Genomic DNA, 9206 nt, shown 5'->3' with positions numbered 1-9206 from the left:
AGGCAATTTTAAATCTATTTTTAGCCATTGCCCGCCCAGGCCCCCCTACTGGTGTGTATAAATGGGCGGTGTTGCCACCACATTACAAAATGGGGTCCAATGCAACGATACCTCTGAATAAAGAAGATGATCAAGCTCCACACCCAACAATTGGTTGAAAGAGATATTTGATTCATCCCAATGTATGGTTGAGTGGTATGTGGAAGTCCATAACTTGGTTGGTATTATTCAATATAATACATTTCCTTATTTTGATCTATGAAATTTGTAACAATTATATTGGCAATATTATGGATGAGTTGTCATGATTTTTATGCTCATTATTTTCTGGTTATATGATGTGTATTATTTATGACTCTTGTCATGAATTATTAGTCCATGATGAATTCATGGACTAATAAGTGTTATTGTGGCTATCTGGAGAGTGTATAGAGCCTTCTTGGTGATTCCCAATTGAATCTCATACTATTATGATCAGATATGCATTCATGACTTGTATCTTACATGTTCACCGTGTATTTGACGAAATGTCTAGTGTGTTTTAGGTAGTATAGGTCAAGTTCTCAATTCATGTTTTAGTTTTTAGCTTGGTCCTCATGTGAATAATATTTTTTGAAAGTCTCAAGCAGTTCTAAGGATTTGTCTAAAGGCTGTCCTGGAATTGTGGCTCAGATATTGAGATTGCACCCTTTCAACTAGGCAGGTTGGGTCACAACCACACACAGACAGTGTTGTTCATGTGGTTGGAGGCATATAACCACATCTAGGCCTTGTCATGCATGTGATTAGGAGCCAAGGAAAATGAAAAAGAACCTCAGCTTAGGGTTTGGTCACCCGGAGTGGTCCTTTTTCCCTTGAGTGTCCTGTAGCTCTGAGGGATGATGTGCGTTGTCATTTTTTGGTAAGTTTGTAGACCCCACTTCCTTAACTATATCTTGGAGGTCGGGTGATGTCATAGTAACTCTTCATATCATGTTTACCTTACCAGGCCAATGAACTTGGGTAAATGTGGGAGGTGTTGTTACAAGAGGGGGGGCAGTGGTAGCATCCACAATTTTTCACCTCCTATAACCTTCCACATAGGGGACAAACAACATTGTGCGGAGCCTAATTGAGACCACACTAGAAAAACACTCTGTGTATTAGGTGAATTTCACTACATTGTGAAGCTAAATGCTCTGAGTGGATTGTGTTTGGCCTAAAATATCGAGGATCATTTCAAAAAAACATTGCAAAGCTAATCGAAAATAGTAATACATAGAATCACAAATTCATGGCTTTCAAAATGATGTTAGATGGCTTTGATCATTCCACTGCAATCAATGGTTGATATTGTGTTTAGGGTCCCTATGCTAACCTCAATCAACTTCTTGTGCTATAGACTAGCGTATGATAAAATGTAAGTATTTTTGGCATTTATTTGGAAGATTTATGCATACTCAGGACATCATTTAACTACTTAATAGAATCTACTCTAATAGCATGTTTCGTTACCATCCACTATTTTACTTTGATTAGATTCTCCTGTTTATTTAACATTTTTCTCAAAGCGCAATCAATGAATATTGGTATTCATGGTCCCCAAATAATAATTCCATTTGTGATCTAAAATTTGTGAAATAAATAATTATTATCCTATATTAAACTTGAAGTCTCTTTTTAATTTGTGTGAGGAAGAAGTGTTGTGCAAGAGAACGGGTATGTGGAGCAAGTAATACAGAGATTGGGCCACTTATTTTCTCCAAGGGTAAGCCACATGGATCAATGTTTGCGATTTTCTTCCCCTTTGACACAAATGGTAAAGTGTGTACATGGCTAGAGAGCCTCCCTATGAGACTATGCCTTCTCGCACAAAAACAATTTCCTCTACACATATACATACATGTCAAATAGTATGCCATTTAATTATTATTCTGCTATAATCTTCTCATGAGGTTACTACGGAAAAAGAGTAGTTTCTAATCCTCAAAAATTATGATTCAATTTGTGGAGTGAGAGTTCACTCCTAATTTGTGTATGAGGTACTCAAAAGTCACCTTGGAAAGCGACTTCATGAAAATATCTGCAATCTAATCATTAGTGGCCACATATTCCGATATAACAACACGGTCAACAACTTTATATCTAAAGACATGATATTTAATTGGGATGTGTTTAGTATTTGAATACATAATAGGGTTCCCAGAGTTAATTATAGAGCTTCCACTGTCACACCAAATGGGGATTGGATCATCAAATTCAACTTTGATATCCTTCAACATTTTGTTCATCTAAAGAATTTGAGTACTACAAGTAGGTGCAACTGTGTATTCAACATCTACTATAGATATTGAATTTTGTTTCTTTCTTACAGAAGACACTAGGAAATTACTTAAAATGAATATTGCTCCACATCAGTATATGCTATTAAAGTAAAATCCTTACCTCTTCCATACCACATACCATAGACTATTTTTCCCTAGAGGTATCTAAATATCCTTTTGATTGCATTGTCATGACTCTCATTTGGATTTTCTTTAAATCTAGGAATTAGCCCTATTGCTTGCATCATATAAGGGATTGAAGATGTTAAGTACAACAAACTTCCAGTCATGGACTTTTATGTCATTTGATTTATAATGGGGAAATCATCCCATTTTATCAATTTATAACTAGTCACATTCATGTATAAACAATTTTGCAATCATGCATTCCAAAATTTTTAAATGTTTCTTTTAGATACTTGGATTGGGAGATAAAAATAACTTTTGTTGACTAAGACATTTTCAACTGAAGAAAGAATGACAAGTCGCTTAGCATCAATATTTCAAACTCCTTTTGCTTTGCTTCAACAAATTGATGTCTCATTTTTTGAAAATATCACTTCCAAGAATAATATCATCTGCATGCATGGCAATAATTAGTAGCTTACTATTTTCATATTTAATGTATAAATTGCTATCTATTGCTCCTCTCTTAAATCCTTACTTCTACAGATGCATATCTAGCCTAGGATGCTAAATTGTTGGAGAAAAATTCAACCCATACAAGATTTTTTCAGTCTACAAACATGATTTTCATCTTTTGAGAGCCGATATCCATTTGGTAGTTCCTTGTACATTTCCTCTTGCAATTCACCATTGACTTGACATCCATTAGATAAACAATAAAGTTATAAAACTAGCAAACAATAAAAGTAGCCTAATTCCTTCAAGTCTTGCTATAGTGGAAAATGTTCTTCAAATTCTATGCATTCTACTTGAGCGTAGCCTTTTTAGTCCAACTTAGCCTTGTTTCTTACCACTTGACCTTGTTCATTCAACTTATTATTGAACACCCACTTGATAGAAATGACTTTCTTATCTTTTATTCTAGGGACCAATTCCCAAGTATTATTATTCTATATCTGGTCTAATTCTTCATCCATTACCATAACCCATAATTTGTCTTCACTTGCTTGGATGAAATTCTTGGGCTCTATCTCGGATAACATTGCAAAGTTTCCTTTTTTATGGTTACCTATAAATATTCACCTTATTTGAACATTGATATCTCTATCTCCAATGATCTAGCTTCAAGGTGTTTCTTTTGCATATATTTAGATGTTGTTTTGTGCTTCACGGTGTTATTTATTCATACTAATCTTGTTATTCCTCTCCTTATTATATCTCTTGTGTTTCTTCATATCGAAAGACACACTCATCACTCTCATGTGATTTCAGTAGTGGATTTGGTCTATGAGGTATGACTTCATCCACTCTAACACCAATGCATTCTTTGATTCTCTTGGTTATTTGTTTATAACATTTGTAACCTTTACTTTTTATTTCATAACCAAGAAAAATTCCTTCATCTCGTTGAGAATCAAAGTTACCAAGTTTCTTGTCATTTTGGTTTATATAAGACTTGCTGCCGAAAACCTTAAGGTGCTTCACTGAGGCCCTCCTTCCTTTCCATGGTTCATAGGGAGTCTTATCATTGTTATGCCTTAGCTACGATTTATTGGCCAAATAAAAAAATATCTTTGGTTCCTTCTCCCCATAAGTTATTTGCAACGTTTCCTTCATCAATCATGGCTCTATAAATTTCTTCAATGCTTCTATTATTCCACTCTACTACCCCATTCTAATGAGGGGTTCTTGCCATGGAGTACTTTTTTATGATATTGTGTTCTTCACAAAACTCTTCAAGCTCACATAAAGTGTACTCTCCTCCTCTTTCTAACCGTAAACATTTGATCTTTAGTTCATTCTCATTTGCAACATAGGATTTGCATATTTTTAATTTACTCAAAGTTTCTGATTTTTATTTTAATAACATGATCCATGTATCTCTAGTGAAATAATGAATGAATGAAGTACAATACTTTTGTATTCTTTGAATTTGTTTCCTTGTAGGTACATGTATGTTTGTATGGACCAAATCTTAAGGTTTGGAAGATGAATGCTCCTTTTTTTTGAAATGCACTCTTGCCTATTTACCAAATTGATAGGACATGGATACTAAGTTGTCTTTATTTGATAATTTTGGTCAACACATGACTAGCTCATTATTGTTGGTTTTCATTAAATTATCAAAATTTACATGAACCATCCTTCTATGCCATATCTATGTCTCATATACCTTGATAAAAAAGTATTTTATAGAGGCATCAAAGATATATAAATTGCTAGGTTTTATAATCACTTTCTCTACCCGTTTCCCACTCTTTTCCCTTCAAATTTCACAATCCTTTGATCAAAAAATATCACCATAGCCATTATCAGACATCCAACTAACAAGATTGCATTTAAGGCTATTCACATATAGGAAATTATAAGCCCTGGTCTTCTCATCCAATATAATTATTCATTTCCGTTTTATTTCAGTTGGAGCATTGTTCCCAAATTTGACACTACCTTTTCCATTTTCTTTCAGGAATAGGAACTTACTTCTATCTCTAGTAAGTTCTTGGAACATCCATTGTCAACATAATACTTTTCTTATTGATCATGAGCATATAGGAAAAAACTACATTCCTTAGTTGATTCTATCTTTATTTTTCATTTCTTCATGTTCCTTTGGGAGCTTGATTTTCTATGCACATGTTGCTGGATTAAGAAAATTATTCAGCCACTTATTGGCTTTGTTCCCATAGTTGTGGAACACAAAACACACAATCTCATTAATAAGAGGAGAGAATGAGTTTCTTTGTGAAAATATGTGTTTCTTGATCTAAAATTTTGAAGATGGCTAGATTTAACATTTTCATCTATTTCAACTTTATTCACTTTAAATTTATGAAAAAAATTATAACCAATATAATAATTAGCATAAAATAACTCCAGGTACTTGAAATAGTGCATCTCCCGATCTCATGTAGATCTACTAAAACTATGTTTTCTTGTTAGTTGATGGATATGTTTATGCTAAGGTATAGTTTTGGTCTTGACAATATGGTCACCTTTCTAATTTCTAAGTTTGTTTTATCATCCTTTCATATTTTTTGGATTTCCATTTTAGTGCTTCAACTTAGCTCTAATCTTCTTCATTTCTTGGGGACCTAGTGCTTAACTCTCCTTTTTAGGTTTATTAACGCTCCTTGTATCCCATATTAGATTTACTTGTGCTGGTATTTGAGAACTGAGATGGTTATCTAAAGCCTATAAACCTTTATTAAAAAAAAGAGTGAAATCTATGTTGGAGTTAGTTTCACTAGATCTTGTTCTCAAAGATACAACATTTTCTTCTAGCTATTGGTAGTTCCTTTCCCATTTGATTACTTGATCAATAAGAAGCTCCCCATTTATTTTGACTTATTCTTGTTAAGTTTTCAGAGATATTATGTCTCCATCATATTCATTTGAGATTATCCTTCCTTGTTTCTTTAACAAGTGTAACTTTAGAGCGTCATTTTCATCGTTAGCATTATTGTGGATCCTTTGTTTCTCTTTTAATTATTGCACTAGAACATCTTTGACTTTAAAGATTCTACCAATTTTACTTTGTAAAGATTAAAGTCTTCAATACCATAATTATACATGTTCGAAATACTAGGGGGCTCACTCAATATTTCATTGGATTATTAAATTTACTTTTCTTCTCCAATGTTAGTGAACATTTCAGTTAAGCATTGTAGAGTCCAAGAATTGCTTTATCTTGACACCCTTTTTGTCCATGTTTACTTCCTTTTTCGTATGTCTAGCATCCAAATAAATGAAATTAACATAATGTTTTGATAAGGTAAACATTCATATGTCCTATTTTTCATATTCTGTGGGTATGCCTTATTGTTTTATTAAAGTTTACATGCATCTACAGAATTCACTTGATTCTACAGCTAATCCACAGATTCACAACTACTTCCATTTTTGATAGGGTTCGAGTGCACCCACTCAACAACGGAGTATATGGGTAGATAGGGAATGATCCTCTCATGAATTTCTTTCTGTTTAATCGAGCTAGTTCATCAGGATATCCGCACTACAATACGGTCAACCATGACAGTCAACTGCAATATAATGTGCTGAACCAGATTCCGAGTTTCAAGAGATATTATCGATTTTATTTTTCAATAGAAAATCAACAAATAAGCGATATAATTTAGTTTAATAACAATTGTAGCGAAGTCCTGTAGGCTTGAATATCTCATATTGTTAATTAATACTCTATAAAAACGAATGGCAGCACTATGAAAATTGTGCAACACCGTATGTAGTTTTGAAGCATCCTATAGAAACTCTTTTTCGTTTAAGGAAAAAATCTTGGTTCATACATTTTATGTGATGCTGATTTAAGATGACTGACTGCCTCAAGAAGGGCCCTTGTCCATAGATCAGGTCTTTGATTCACTAAAATTATATTTTCTTTTATTTCATAGATTTAATTCATGGATGCCCTGTTTTTATATTTTAAGATGTAGTTCAATGGAGTTCACAACTAGTTTCACTTGATTGATCTCTATATTAATAATTTTGTTTGCTTGATATCTAGTAGAACTCAGTCATTTCATTTTCTTTATATCTAGCATAGCTCAGTCATTTCATTTTCTTTATACCTAGCATAAATTAGTCATCTCGTTTGCTTTATACCTATTATAACTCAATAATTTTGTTTCATTCATAAGCTTTGTTATTTCAAATCTTAGTAATCTTGATTCTATTTTTCTTTTGCATTGAATGAAGTTGTAGTAGATAAGAGTGGCAATGTTTCTCAGCATCTGAACTCAAGCACATTTCATCTTCTAAGTTGATAAAATAGGATTTTCTTCATATCATTTCATGTTTTCATAATTATCTTTGTTTAGTTGCAGCATAAAAATCCAAAAACAATTGATAAGTTGAAAAGTAGATTAATTTAACATATTCATTTAAAAGTGTTAAAATCATTGTCCAACCATTCTAAAAAGCTCAATTCAATCAGAACTAATTCTAGAAATATCGTTTAGAGTAATCGATTAAAAAATCTTAGAGATAACATCTTAGTATAATAACAACATCTCAACACTAATTCTAGAGTTTGACATTAATTTATATAATAATAACATAGTCAGCTTGATCACATAAACAACTTCTAGCACATATAATGCACTTGTACTTCATCATTTTACCTACCATGGTCGATAATTTATACTTATAATTTAAGAACATTAAATTGACTAAACATTTTGGCGCCGTTACCGAGGAAGTGCAAATAGAAGTTAACAAAAATATCATCAATTAAAAACATGATATGCGTAGGCAAAGAGAATCTAGAGGTAGATTTGTAGGATGAGGAAGACGCTTAATTCCCACAAATCCGCTCACTCCACCACGACTTCGAAGTTCCACACCACCCACACAAACCGAATTCCATTCGTAGGTCAATAATGACTTCCTGAAGTCTTAAGATCAGAAATCCAATCTAGAACTTCACATACTTCATCTACTAAAGCTATAATCGAAGAAAATCCTACATGCCCAACTACAAGAGTAGTTTTTCTATCTTCCACTAGTGAACAAATTTTAGGAGAAGAATTAGAAATTCCTAGTCAGGAAGAGGAACAAGAAACTCATTTTGATTATCCATTGATAGAGGAACCAGAGGAATTAGAAGATCCTTACATTAGTTCTAAAGAATATATCATTTCCAAAGAAGGAGAAGGAGAGGTACATAATTTCAATGGTGAAAAAATAGGATTGGATGAGGTAGAGGTAGAGGAGGAGGTGGATATAGAGGCAAAGATGGGGGTAGAGGTAGAGGAAATTAAGATCCTTTTGGATTTACTATCTTTGATGAAGATACAAGCCTCACAATGAAGAATATTTCACCTTCTATTATTCCTAATTTCCATGGAAAAGAAATGAAGACCCATACAAATTTCTCTTTGAATTTGAAGTATTATGCAGATTATATGATTATCTACATGATGATCAAAAATTAAAATTGTTCCCTTCTACCTTAAAGGATTCAGCTTCAAAATGGTTCATGAGTCTAGGAACGAATTCTATAAGGACATGGGCACAAATGAAATAAGTTTTCTTAGGGAAATATAGAGACTACTGTATGCCGCACAACATTAGAGACGATGTCTTCAAAATGACACAGAAAGAGGATGAGAATCTTGAAGACTTAGTTGAGAGATTTGTCTATAATCTTAAAAGGGAAAAAATGGATAGTATGGATGAGGAAAATTTGAAAGCCCTCATACTCAAATCTATCAGATATGAGTGGATTGATCTCCTCAACTTAATAGGAAAAGGAGATATTTCTCAACTACCATTTGCAGATATTTGTGATTTATATGTACATATCTCAAGGGGTAAAGAATGAGAAGGAAAAAGTCATAGGGATCCTCTCTTATCAAGAATCAATAAATATGTAGTTGGGATAGTTAGGAGGGCAGAATTAGGAAGTTTGCTTGATACTTTTAAGACATATATTTTAGGGAGTCTATGTGAACAAATTGACACCCTTAAACTACAAAACGAGCAAAAGTCCAAAAATGCTGCTTTATCCTTTTTTTGTCCCAGATGTAGATAGAATCATTCTATAAGAGAATGACCTTTAGATTTAAAAACCATAGAAAATTTTTCCATATGTGTAGATAAACATGATACTAATGAATGTCCTTCTTTACGAAGTCTTAAGGATGTATTTAATGATGAAGGGATACCAGAACATGTAGACCCTCTTCATTTTATTGCAAAAAGACTATGGCATGACTCTCAAACAAATAAACCACAAGGCTTTAGATCACAACAATTTGC

Source organism: Pinus tabuliformis, chromosome 2_2 (genome assembly GCF_031772625.1).
Source record: "Pinus tabuliformis cultivar Carrire ecotype Pingquan chromosome 2_2, CPIR1, whole genome shotgun sequence".
Classification (NCBI taxonomy): Eukaryota; Viridiplantae; Streptophyta; class Pinopsida; order Pinales; family Pinaceae; genus Pinus; species Pinus tabuliformis.
Note: the sequence above shows the minus strand (reverse complement) of the source record.